Source organism: Apium graveolens, chromosome 8 (genome assembly GCF_009905375.1).
Source record: "Apium graveolens cultivar Ventura chromosome 8, ASM990537v1, whole genome shotgun sequence".
Taxonomy (NCBI): Eukaryota; Viridiplantae; Streptophyta; class Magnoliopsida; order Apiales; family Apiaceae; genus Apium; species Apium graveolens.
In genome coordinates this window covers 14763953-14777778 of record NC_133654.1, presented here as the reverse complement: position 1 = coordinate 14777778, position 13826 = coordinate 14763953, and the positions used below count along the sequence as shown (strand labels likewise).

The 13826-nt window shown below is 36.9% G+C and overlaps 1 non-coding gene across 1 annotated transcript; it reads right to left on the bottom strand.

Annotated features, from left to right (window-relative positions):
- Nucleotides 1-6324: 6324 nt before the first annotated feature.
- Nucleotides 6325-6432, bottom strand: LOC141681265 (small nucleolar RNA R71). Its single transcript, XR_012558705.1, has one exon. It is a non-coding gene; the product is annotated as a small nucleolar RNA R71 (small nucleolar RNA).
- Nucleotides 6433-13826: the final 7394 nt, after the last annotated feature.

The window sequence follows — 13826 nt, the reverse complement described above, 5'->3', positions numbered from 1 at the left end:
TCTCAACATCCTTTTCCTTTTTCGAGAGTGAGAGATGCTTTCCCAAAGATTTAACTTTTCTTCAACTTTGCTCCTATCATTTTAAGCAACATCAAGGCGCGCCCTCAACCTGGCAGCCATGTTTGGATTTTGCTTTGTGTGTAGATGGAGCTCAGCTGTAGCCCTCATCATGGCTTTTTCAGTCTGTTCTTCTGTCCTAAAAATCCATCCTTTCACATTCTCTTCAAAGAAAAATCCAGAGTAGGACGCGCCCAAGTGCTTATAAATAAGTTATTGATCATCTGAAACAGTTCTCTGACGCTTCAAGTGTAGCGGCTGAGAAATTCGCGACGTGATTAAGTGAATAAAGTATACTTTTGCGTTGTAATTATAAATTATGTGAATAAAGCGTGATTATGTGAATTATGTGTTATTATGTGAAGTGGAAATGTTTAAATAAATATTATATTCCAGTTTGACGTGTCAGCTGATATAAAGAGAATGATTGAGAAGCGTAGTTGAAAACGCTCAGCGTCGGGCCATTAGACAGGACGCGACCCGTTACGCAAAAAGTGAATATTAATTAAAAAGGGGAATTCTTATGATTGAATGTGTCATGATATGAGTCGTGATATGTGAATACGTACTATTTCTTGAAACTATGCTTGATTATGTGCTCTGGTTATTTTTAAATGATTTTAAGGGATTTATTGGATTTAAAATGAGGTTTATTGCACCTTTCTATATTTTTATAAAATTATCCAAGTACGGTCAAGACATTAAATTTGTTTTGTTATCTTCAAATAGTCCTAGAGACTTTCTAAAAATGATAATGAAATTATTTGGTGATTGGTGTATTTTAAAATGATTTTATCGAGCCATAATTCCATTTTGAGTGCAAGCTTGTAAAACCCGTATTAAATGAACCGTACGCTCGAAAATTATTTCAAATATATGGTTGGAAAGCTAATTTTGAACTTTATATTTTAAAATTGATATTCCTTTCATTTTCATCTTTCTGAGAGAGCTATGTAATATTTAAATTCGTTTTTAAGCTTAAGAATAAAAAGAAAAGAGAATAGAAGAAAGAAAACTTTGCTAGTTACCAAAATACCCCTGCCCCTTATTATATAATCCTACCCTCCCCCTTTCTTTTTCTTTCTTCACCCGTGCACTCTTTCTCTCTCCTCTCACTTTCTCTCATCTCTCTTTTCTCTCTCTCTCTCTCTCTCTCTCACTCTCGAAGTTCTCTCTCTCTTTTTCTCTCGGTATAACCCTCTTCCCCCATTGATTTCTATGGATTCTTCCATAAAACTCCATGCTTATTCCATATATATACTTTAAATCATGTGCATGTGTGTGTAGGTGCTTGCATGCATGTGTGCGTGTGTGTTTGTGTTCGGTGTTGAGCCGAGAGCTCACCTTTTGATTCCTTTGAGTGTTCGAATTGAAATTTTGTCAATTCTGTGATGAATATGAGATGCATGTGTTAGTTGCTGTGTTTTTTGGTTAAAAATCGGAGGTTCAAGGTTGGAAACCCCAGAATGGGGGCACCACCGTGAAACCACCGCCACCGGTGATGAACTCCGGTGAACCGGTGGTGAGTAATGATGTATAAACTGAACTCTAGAATATTGAAACTTGATTTTCGATAGTTACATATGGTGTTTTCTATAAAACTGAATGTAAATGACTTGTTAATGAGTGTTCTTAGAATTTATTTGATTTTATTGATTTGTGAACTTAGTTTGATAAATGCATGTGATGGTATAGTTCAATTGGGACTTAAAATAAGTTCAATTGGTTAAATTTTCTTTGCATATTGTGATAATTGATTAGGGCCGAATGGTGGGTGACTTGTTGATTCGAATTTTGGTGATTAATAGGTGTTATGGAGTCGTTCTTTGAATCTAAGTTGTAATGAGGCTTGGATGTTAAATTAGAATCGTGCATGTAAAGATATATGAGTGCATGTTAAGATAATAAGAAGTATTGAATATATTATTTAGTTCGGTTCAAATTTTATGGATTAAGGAGAGGAGAATAAGTCGTTTTGATATAGGATTGTACAATCGTTATTATAACTCAAGTATAGAGTTTGGGTATAAGGTATTGCATGCTATGTGTTATGTTACGTCGTAATATGTGATTCGATAACTATTTGATTTAAAATATACGAGTATATCGTATAACATGCTATGTGAATATGATCGAGTATATACTCTTAGGGTATTGCGATAAGGGGTAATCGTTAGACATTCTGAGAAAGTCAAGTATCGAATAAGTTGCTAATTAGGGATTTCAGTTTGAATTGTAGATTCGGAGCGTGAAGGCATTCAGACTAGGAAAGGGAAATGTGTTCTAGGTGGCAATAGCTCAAACCCCGTAAAACATGAAAGCGAATTCAGGCAAGTAACTCTGCCTACTTAAATAAATGGTTTGTAGAGAGAATATTGTTGATGCCATGATAGAGTAATGATCCTTATAACACTTGTGATAACATGCTGTTGATTCTTGAACCCTGATATTGATTCTTGTGCCATACCTTTTATTGATCCTTTTAAACACCCTGATATTGTTCTTGTAACGACTTGATATGATTATTGTTTAAACCCTTACGGTAACCCTGTTGATTCATATCCTGATTACCTATTGACTCTTTTGGATACCTTGAATTCTCGTTAACCTTATAATAACCTTTATGAACTCCCTTGCATATTATTTTGATTAACCTATATCCTTCCTTTGTATACCTTATTCTGTAGTGATTTCTAGAATTGTTCTGAATCCCTAACTTACGTACTTGATTATCATTTGATCTCGACCATAGTATTGATCTTTGATTAATTTTGATTCATTCAATTCCTTTGAATTCTTGAAATTGAACTTAAGAATGAGTTTCGACTTGAAAGAGTCCGAATGATTTCATATTCTTGGTAATGATAAATTGAACTTAGTAAAACCTTTCTTTTCCAATACAAGGTTTTCCAAATGAATTCCTGATGGCTTGGATTGAGACGTAAGAGACTAGTGGGACTAGTCCAGTCATATAAGAGACTAGCGGGGCTAGTCCAGTTTAAGGCTGAAATAATGCCATAGATACCTTAACGACCAGATGGAGGTCGGTACAAGCTGATCACCCATATTATTATTATTTATGAAAGTTAAAGTAGTCAAATCAAGGGTTCCCTATCACTTTATAAAAACATATTGAATACATTGCCTTAGCAATTGCTTCTTTAAAAATGAAATGATTTAAAATGATTTAAGATAAGTTGATTGTGTTATTGTTTAGCATACAACTTTGAGAACCTTGATTCTTATTTTGATATTGTTATCAATCCTATAATGGATTCCCAGAGTTGAATAGATTCTTGCTTTCCACTTGAAAGATCCTTGAGATCCTGTTAATGGTTTGTGATGAATGTCGGCTTTCACCCTATCTTGAGCCCTGATTCCTGAAAGCCCAAATCTTTCTTCATAACCCTTTCATAGCCTAAAGACAGAAATTTTCCACCTAGAGAAGTAAAGTAGAATGCCTTAAAAGCAATTTCGGTTATTTGATATTGTTGCATTATAGAACTGTCATATAGTTACTTGCTGAGCTTTTTATGCTCATATATTTTGCTTTGTTTTAACCATGGCAGTTAAGCGAGAAAATGGCTAGGCTTAGGCGCACTGTTCGTAAGAGCGTACCCGGTGGCCCCTACCGTGTCATAGGATTCCAGATGCTAGAGCAGGTAGTACATGTTGTGTGAGCAAGCGCTTTAGCTGGAGAGTTTATAAAGATAAAATGGGTTATCTGTCGGTTCCAAGTCGGAATCGACCGTGTAAATTAAATATTATTTTGGGTTGTATTATATATTATCTGGTTGGTAGTTGTAATCTTGTCTCAAACTTAATCCTGTTAGATCCTGTTAATAGTTAATCGGGGTTTATGTTTATTTAATGTTAGTTTAATGGTGTGTGGATCCTCATTTCCTAACCGCTAGATTGAGGGCGTCACATCGAGGGTGCGTCCTCTTTGTCTGAAGCATCCACCAAAGTAGTGTCGATTATTTTAAGAGGAGGAGAAAGGACCACAGCAGCAAGGGGGTCTTTGATTTTTGGGTCATTCTTTGTACCCAAATGTTTGGTTCTTCTAGCTTTTTATTTTCTAGAAGCACCAATAGAAAACCTTTTGGGGGGGAGAAGTCATATATGCAGAGAAACATAGTGAATATTAGATATGGACGCGTCCACAAGGGACGACGCGTCCAACCTATGTGTTAAAGCATAAAAATAGTCAGCTAATTGACTGTTAGGAGCTGTTAAGTGGCATTTATGTCCACTTAGAATGCTTTGTAAAGGCTCGAATTGGTGTTTTGTACTCAAGTTATTTGTGTATTTGATGTGTTTTTGTAGTGTTTTGCATTTCAGGGCATATTCGGAAGAAGGAATGAATACAACATTTTTTTATGATTAAAAAAGTGTTAGGGTGGAGCCTCGAATGATTGAGTGCAAGTAACCAGCAAGAGAAGATCAAGAAAGCAAGAAAATTAAGTTTTGGCAGAAGCTCAGGGCGGCCGCGCTAGTTCAACAGGAAGTCGGGGCGGCCGCGCCGCTTCTCAGAGCGGTCGTGCCGTGTCGATTTCTCAGATTCCAGATTTGAATAGAAGTGTGATTTTCTGGAGTCCTGGTTGTTTGGGTTGGTATTTAAAGACCTTTTAAAAAGACATTTTGATAACAGAGACTAAGAAGGCAAGAAGATGACCTAATAGCACAAATTCAACGAAGGAGAAAAATAGCTTGTTTTTACTTGTGATTCTTTGCTTAAGTTGTAATCTTGGATGCTTGTTTTCTTGTTTGTTGAACCTATTACTCTTGTTAACGTACTTTGATTATTTATTCAGTTTATAGAGACTTAGTTTATTATACCATGCTTTCATCGGAACCCACGGTGATGATGAGTTCAGTTATGAACTAATCGTTATCGTGGGGGTTCTAACGGATTTACTTATGGATTTTTATAGTTAATTTATTTCGATATCTTAGTGTGTGGTGTTGTATGATATCCTAATATTGGTTGTGCTAATTCGTCTTATGAGCGTCGCGAACTTATAAGATAGCGTGTTAATCTCTATTGAAGCGACAATGAATTTAGAGATTTAGAATTTTCCATGCTAGCATAGGTTCATGTAGTTGTTATGCATGATTCGTAGGTAATTTTAACCATCTTACTTGCCTTATGTAATCATGATAGATATCATTAAACCTTTATATTGTCAAATTCTATAAACATATAAGGTCTCAATATAATTGGTGTCTATTCAACTTCTATCTCTTTTGTGGATGTCTGGTAGTAGGGTATTCGTACAACAAAAGTTGGCGTTTAATAGTTTCGTATTTTCTGATTAGTTGTCATCACCATTGCATGCTAAGGTTAAAAACAATAACTTTGAGTGAAGTAGAAATGAAGTTAGAATCCCATGTTTGTCTCATATAATAAATTCAACCTCAATTCTCTTAGTTAATGCTATTTAATATAATCTCTTAGTTTAATCAAAACCAAATTTTTTATTTGTCTTAACATTGAACGATAGCCATACCATTGTTGCATAAGTGCAAAACCAGTCTTTGTGGGAACGAAATAGAAATAATTCTATATTACTTGCGAACGCGTATACTTGCGTGTAATTTTAGCACGTGTTTTCATCCTAACAAGTTTTTGGCGCCGCTGCCGGGGATTGATGTTAATTTTTTAGTTTATGTGCTTGACATTAGTGGTTGTTAAAGTTCACTGACTCAAATATTTTACTTACTTGTTTGCTTGTTTGTGTTTCAGGTACTCTAGAGAGCATTTATGCTAACGCGTTCTCGATCTCAAAAGAGAACACTGGATAAAGCGGAGGAAGAAGTTGAAGTAGAAGAAGATTTTGAAGAAGTTGAGAAAGTTGAAATAGAAGTTGTTATTGCAATGGGAGAACCAGCAGCGAATCTGAAGGCTTTGATGGATTACTCTCAACCGAAGATCAATGATATTCAGTCTAGCATTGTCAGACTGGCCATCGCGGCTAACACTTTTGAAATCAAGGCTAGAACGATTAAGATGGTGCAGAACTTAGTCCAGTTTGGGGGTTCTCCAACAGAAGATCCCGATATGCATATTAGAGATTTCATCGAGATCTGCGACACTTTCAAATTCAACAATGTTTTTGAAGATGCTGTTAAGTTGAGGCTTTTCCCATTCTCATTGAGGGATAAAGCTAAGTGTTGGTTGCATTCTCTACCACCGGGCTCTATTACTACTTGGGAAGATCTGCCTCAAAAATTTCTTACTATATTCTTCCCTATGGAAAAGACAGCAGCAATCAGAAACGCTCTTACTCAATTTGCGCAGCAATCGGGAGAGTCTTTATGTGAAGCTTGGGATCGTTATAAGGAGATGCTTAGAAAGTGTCCTCGTCTTGGGATGCCTGACTGGATAATTATCAACTTCTTTTATAATGGCTTGGGAGCACAGTCTAGACCCATGCTTGATACAGCATCAGGTGGAGCCTTATGGGCTAAGAGCTACGATGAAGCTTATGAGTTGATTGAACTGATGGCTGCTAATGAATACCAGAACCCTTCTCAGAGACTACCTCAAGGCAAGATAGCAGGAATTCTGGAGGTGGATGCAGCTACTGCTATAGCTGTTCAGCTTAAAGCTTTAACGATGAAGGTGGATTCTTTGGCTAATTATGGAGTTAATCAGATCACTAGTATTTGTGAGCTTTGTGCTGGTGCGCATGAGACGGAGCAGTGTGCTATTTCTAGTGAATCAACTCAGTTCATGAGCAACTTTCAGAGGTCGCAGCAACCTGTTTCAGCCACTTATCATCCCAACAACCACAATCATCCTAACTTCAGCTGGAGTAACACTCAGAATGCGGTGCAACAGCCTTATCAGCAGTATGTAGCAAAGCAATTCAACCCTTCTGGTTTTCAACAACCGCAATATGCACCAAGACAATAACTCCAACTTCAATAATCTAATGAAAAATCTGAATTGGAGGAGTTGAGGCTCATGTGCAAGATCCAAGCGGTTTCTATTAAGACCTTGGAGAATCAAATTGGGCGGATTGCCAATGCCTTATTGAATCGACAAGCTGGAACACTCCCTAGTGACACAGAAGTTCCAGGCAAGAAAGAAACAAAATAACAGGTAAAGGCAATTACATTGAGGTTTGGGAAGGTTGCAAGCCTCAAAATATCTCAAGTTCCAGAATCTGAAGTTGTGGCTGAAGAAGATGTGCAGAAGGAAGCAGAAGTGGAATCAAGAAAGAAAAATGTGGAACACACTCCTCTTGGGGGTAATACAGGGGAGAAACAGGTATATCCTCCACCTCCTTTTCCTAAGAGGCTGCAGAAGCAAAAGTTGGATAAACAGTTTGCTAGGTTTTTGGAGGTGTTCAAGAAACTTCATATCAACATACCTTTCGCTGAAGCTCTTGAACAGATGCCTAGCTATGTGAAGTTTATGAAATGTATTCTCTCTCGGAAAGTGAAGCTCGATGACTTAGAGACTGTTGCTCTCACGGAGGAATGCAGTGTTGTGATACAACAGAAGTTGCCTCCAAAGCTTAAAGATCCTGGAAGCTTCACTATTCCTTGCACCATCGAAAACTTATCGTTCGACAAGTGTTTATGTGATTTGGGATCTATCATCAATCTGATGCTTTTTTCTGTCTTCAAGAAGTTGGATTTACCTTATCCAAAGCCTACATATATGTCCTTGCAGTTGACCGATCGTTCGATTACATATCCACGAGGCATTTTGGAGGATGTTTTGGTCAAGGTGGACAAACTTATCTTTCCTGCTGACTTTGTAATTCTTGATTTCGCGGAGGATAAAAAGATTCCCATAATCTCGGGAAGACCATTCTTGGCTACTGGCCGAACCTTGATTGATGTGCAGAAGGGTGAGCTCACTATATGAGTACTGGATCAGGATGTGATTTTTAATATTTTCAATGCCATGAAATTCCCTACTGATAATGAGGAGTGCTTAAAAGTGGAATTGGTCGATGTTGTGGCTACTTCAGAACTTGATCAAATGCTAAGGTCTGATGCCTTAGAGAAGGCCTTGATGGGGAATTCAGATAGTGAAGATGATGAAGGTGATGAGCAGTTAAAGTATTTGAATGCTTCTCCTTGGAAGCGAAGGATGGATATGCCTTTTGAATCTCTTGGAATATCAGAACTGAAAAATGTTGAGGGGGGTCTCAATCCATCTATTGAGAAAGCTCCTACACTCGAGTTTAAACCTTTTCCTGAACACTTGAGGTATGCTTTTTTAGGTGATGCATCTACTTTGCATGTTATTATTGCATCTGACCTTTCAGGTAGTGATGTGGAAAAGCTCTTGAGAATTCTGAGAGAGTTCAAATCGGTAATTGGATGGACTATAACAGATATCAAGGGAATCAGCCCTTCTTATTGTATGCATAAAATTCTGCTAGATGAAGGAAGTAAGCTGACTGTTGAGCAATAGAGAAGGCTAAATCCGATCATGAAGGAGGTCGTAAAGAAGGAAATTCTCAAATGGCTAGATGCAGGGATCATCTATCCTATTTCTAACATTTCTTGGGCGAGCCAAGTTCAGTGTGTGCCGAAGAAAGGAGGCATCACCGTGGTCGCTAATGAAAAGAATGAGCTCATTCCTACTCGAACAATCACGGGGTAGAGAGTTTGCATGGATTATAGGAAGTTGAACAAAGCAACGAGGAAGGATCATTTCCCTCTTCCCTTTATCGGTCAGATGCTTGACAGGTTCGCTGGACATGAATACTATTGTCTTCTGGATGGCTATTCGGGTTATAATCAGATTTGCATCGCTCGAGAAGATCAGGAAAAGACTACCTTCACCTGTCTGTTTGGTACTTTTGCCTTCAGAAGAGTTTCTTTTGGGTTGTGTGGTGCACCTGCCACATTTCAGAGATGTATGATGACCATTTTCTCTGACCTGATTGGTCAGAATGTGGAGGTGTTCATGGATGATTTTTCTGTGTTCGAGAATTCTTTCGACGAGTGCTTGCAAAATCTTGGTGCAGTTCTTAAAAGGTATGTTGAGACCAATCCGGTTCTCAACTGGGAGAAATGTCACTTTATGGTGTAATAGGGCATCATTCTTGGGCATAAGGTCTCTAGTAAAGGTCTTGAAGTGGACAAATCCAAGGTGGGGGTCATTGAAAACCTTCATCCACCAATTTATGTTAAGGGGATCCCAGTTTCTTTGGTCATGCGGGCTTTTATAGGTGATTCATCAAGGACTTCTCTAAATTCTTTAAACTATTGTGCAATTTATTAGAGAAAGATGTCCCTTTCAAGTTTGATGATGAGTGTCGAGCTGCTTTTGAGATCTTAAAGAAGAGTTTGAATACGACATCTATCATAAGTGCACATAATTGGAATGAGCCTTTTGAAATGATGTGCGATGCAAGTGACTATACAGTTGGAGCAGTTCTTGGGCAAAAGAAGAACAATATATTTCATGTGGTCTACTATGCTAGTAAGACCCTCAATGGTGCTCAAATGAACTATACTACTACTGAGAAGGAGCTATTGGCTATTATCTACGGTTTTGAGAAGTTTCATTCTTATTTGCTTGGGACGAAGGTGACAGTGTTCACTGATCATGCTGCAATTCGCTATCTTGTCTCGAAGAAGGACTCGAAGCCTAGACTGATTCGATGGTTTCTTTTACTTCAGGAGTATGAGTTGGATATCAGGGATGGGAAAGGTAATGAGAATCAAGTTATTGATCATCTCTATCGGTTAGAAGATCCAAGTACAGCTTCACATGACAAGACCTTGATAAATGAGTCTTTTCCCGATGAGCAGTTCTTTGCGGTGCAAGAAGAAGAATCGTGGTTCGCAGATATTGTGAACTACCTTGTGAGCAATATTATGCCTCCAGACTAGACTTCTGCTCAAAGGAAGAAGTTTCTTCATGAAGTAAAGTGGCATATGTGGGATGATCCATTTTTGTTTCGGCAAGGAGCTGACCAAACCATCAGGAGATGTATTCGACTATTTATGGAGGCCACTATGGTGGAGAAAATACAACAGCTCGTATCCTTCAAGCAGTATTCTTCTGGCCTATATTGTTTAAGGATACGCATCAGTTCATTTTGAAGTGTGATCGCTGCCAACGTGTTGGTAATATGTCCAAGAGGGATGAGATGACTCTTAATGTGCTTCTCGAGGTTGAGGTCTTCGATGTTAGGGAAATTAACTTTATGGGGCCATTTGTCTCATCTTGCAATAATCAGTATATCTTGTTGGCGGTCGATTATGTCTTGAAATGGGTGGAAGTTAAAGCTTTGTCGATGAATGGTGCGAAGGTAGTGCTTAATTTTCTTCACAAGCAGATATTCACAAGATTTGGAACTCCAAGAGTCATAATCAGTGACGAGGAATCGCATTTCTGCAATCGCAAGTTCATTGTATGATGCGAAGATATAATGTGAATCATCGCATTGCTACAGCCTACCATCCTCAGACTAATGGTCAAGCTGAGGTGTCTAATAGAGAGATCAAGCGAATTCTATAGAAAGTTGTATGTCCATCGAGAAAGGATTTGTTAGGTCCCAATATGTTTGTAGAAGGGGGGTTGAATACAAACTTTATCGTTTAATAGAATTTAATGCGGAATAAAAAAGTGAAACAAAAGTCAAGTTAAATAAAACTATTATTAAACTTGAAATGTGTTACAACAACGGTATCATTTACAAGGGATTAATCTCAAACAAATTATTACAAATCTAGAATAAATTCGACATGAACTTTTTCTATTTTTGCAATAAAAAGGATCAAATGCTAGAAGCAATTTGAGATTAAGTTCTAGGGATTTTGATCCGCTAGATAGCTACACAAGAACAAGAGAATGATTTCTAGTGGTTTAGATTTAACTTTAATTGCTAGAAATTAATGGTCTTGAATTTACAGCAGTGAGAGATGATATGCTTCTGCGGTTGCTGTTGTTTTTGTTCTTGAGTAGATGAAGTGTATTCAATGTATGTTGAATGATCTGATATTTCAATCAACAGAACTGAATTGAACTGGCAAGACAATCGGTGAGACAATCTTTTGAACTAGCAATACAATCGGCATGACAATCTGTTGAACTAGTAAGACAATCGGCATGACAATCTGTTGTACTAGCAAGACAATTGGCATGACAATCTGATTGAACTAGCATGACTTTCGGTATGACAATTGATTGTCATACCAGTTCAATTGATTGTCATGCTGAATTAATATTAAATATAAATTCAAAATCAATTCTGAAAATTCATAATATTAATTCAGAATTAATTAATCAATTAATTCAGTTAATCAATAAATTAATTTTTGCAGATATAATTTATTTTCTTAATTAAATTATATGACTTAATTAATTAATGGAGAATTAATACTACTCTTGAACATCAACCATTCTTCTGAAAATCTTCTGAAAATTATGAATCAATTCCACCACTTCAATGTTGACACTCGATTTACTTTCTGGTTCATGAGTGACTAACTTCCGTGACATTTCTTGTTAGGTCACACACACTGTAGAGGGGGGTGAATACAGTGTATAGCACAATCAAATCAAACTTTAATAACTCAAGTAACAGAAAACAAACTTTATTGAAACAATAAACTCTGTTACAGTATGGAACTGTTCTCTCTCAGTGATGAACAAATATCACGAGAGCTGCTAGGGTTACAATGAATAATCTTCTCGATTGTGATAACACTTATAGTGTAAACCCTATGTCTGTGTTTATATACTATACAGTTATAAGATAATCGCTAATTAATATGGAATATAATTCTGCTTCCTAAAATATATCAATCAGATATATTTTCTTCCAAGTATTCTATCCTTCATAGAATTCCATCTTCATGCATATCTCTTCTTATGTTTGTCTCGATCTTCTTTCCCTTAACCAGCTGCCTTCCTTATCTGAACGTCCTTTAGTACTTAAGTTCTGATATCCATCTTCTGATAATTATCTCCTGATAATATAAGTACTGATATCCTTAAGTCCTGACTTCCAGTAAGTACTGATTTATCCTGTTTAAGTAAGATCTGAAAACTAAACATAAATCACATTAGCCATGACATTATCAAATATATCTAACAATCTCCCCCAACTTGTAAATTAGCATAATATACAAGTTTAAAAGATATTTGATGATGTCAAAAACATTAAGTACAAATGCATGAGAATTTTGACTAGATAACTTCAACTTACAGTCCTTAAAGCTTTACCAATCTTTAACTTCTGATAACAACTTCAGTCTGTATTCATATCAGAATTTAAGTAGTTGTAGATCTTGACTTGGCTTCATCTTCTGATCTTTCTGATGTCAGGAGTTGTTCTGAGATAGTTCTTCAACAAACATCTCTCAGCATATCTGAGTTCATCAATCATCCTCCTTTTAGCATCTTTAAGTTCTGCAGAATCTTCACCAGTTTGAAAGATTGCAGCCCTGAGATCATTAATTCTAGCTTTCCTTATATCCTGATCCAGTCTGATCAAATATGCCTTGTCAGACTCAAGATTGAATTCCACAGCCCTGTAACCCAGAAAGGTATTTATAATCTTAGCAGAATTGGGCTTCATCTCAACAATATCACCCTTGTGATCTCTGTACTTTGGAAGATATGAGCTGTCAGACTTAACAGAATAAAGCTTTTTCTGTTTCTGAATTTGACTCTTCAAAAAGTTTGCAGCACTTTCTGTTATTTTGTCATTCACTTGAAGTAAGAATAATACATGTTCCAGCTCTTCAAAATACTTCAGTGGAATGGCATTTTCCCTTATATGATAAACCCTACCATCTGTCATGAAGTACAACAAGATGTGTTCTTTCAAGTAGGTATGGTAAACCATTTGTACAGATTCTAGTTGATTCAATCTCTCAGGAGTTGCTCCAATACCTGGTTCACTTAAGGAAGTTGGATCATTGGTTGTGTTCTATATTTTTCTTTCATCAGCACTTCCCAATCCAGTTTTATCTCTTGCTTCCTTTCCAGTAACCACTCTTGCTTCAAAACCACTTGCAGCAGTCTTCAAAGGTTGAGTCTGTTTGGCTTTAGTGAATCCTGGTAGGAGTATCTTTGAAGGTTTAACATGAGCAATGTCAGAGGTTTCCTTTGATTTATCTTCTGATATCAAGTTAACTTGAGCTATGTCAGAGGTTACTTGCTTCTTTGAGATATCAGAACTAAATATCTCTTGACTCTGAACAACTTGAGCCATGTCAGAGGTTGTCTTAGAAACTTTTCTTGAAGTCAGAGCAAGATCAGCATCTTCATCAATAATTTCTTCATTCACAGGAGGCACATAAACCTTGATAGGTTCACCAACTTTCTCTTTGCCCTTGGACCTTGGATCTATCTACAGTTGTGATTTAGCTTTGATTGCTTTAGAATTTGTCCTTTCTTTTATCACAATGCCTTTGAGTTTTGGAAGTTTCTTTTTACCAGAAGCTTCAGATTTAGATTTGACTTTTTCTGATTTAAGTCTAGCTTCTTCTTCAATTAGACTCTCCAAGTCCATACCTGGATTTTCCTTAAGAAATAACCGTCTTGACTTTTCTTCATCAAGATCTAAAAGTTCATCAGAACTTATCCTTTTACCAGTAGAAGAAGTAATTCTTTTTCCAGCATCAGAACTTGTCCTGTGACTTGTGATTTCAGCTTTTCTTGATGAGAAACCTCTACCTTGACTATGACCTCCACCCATTCCAGAGTTTCCCTGGTCATCTTTTTCATCATCCTTCCCCTTCAGTGTCTTATCAGTTTTGCATTTGGACTTAATTACTTT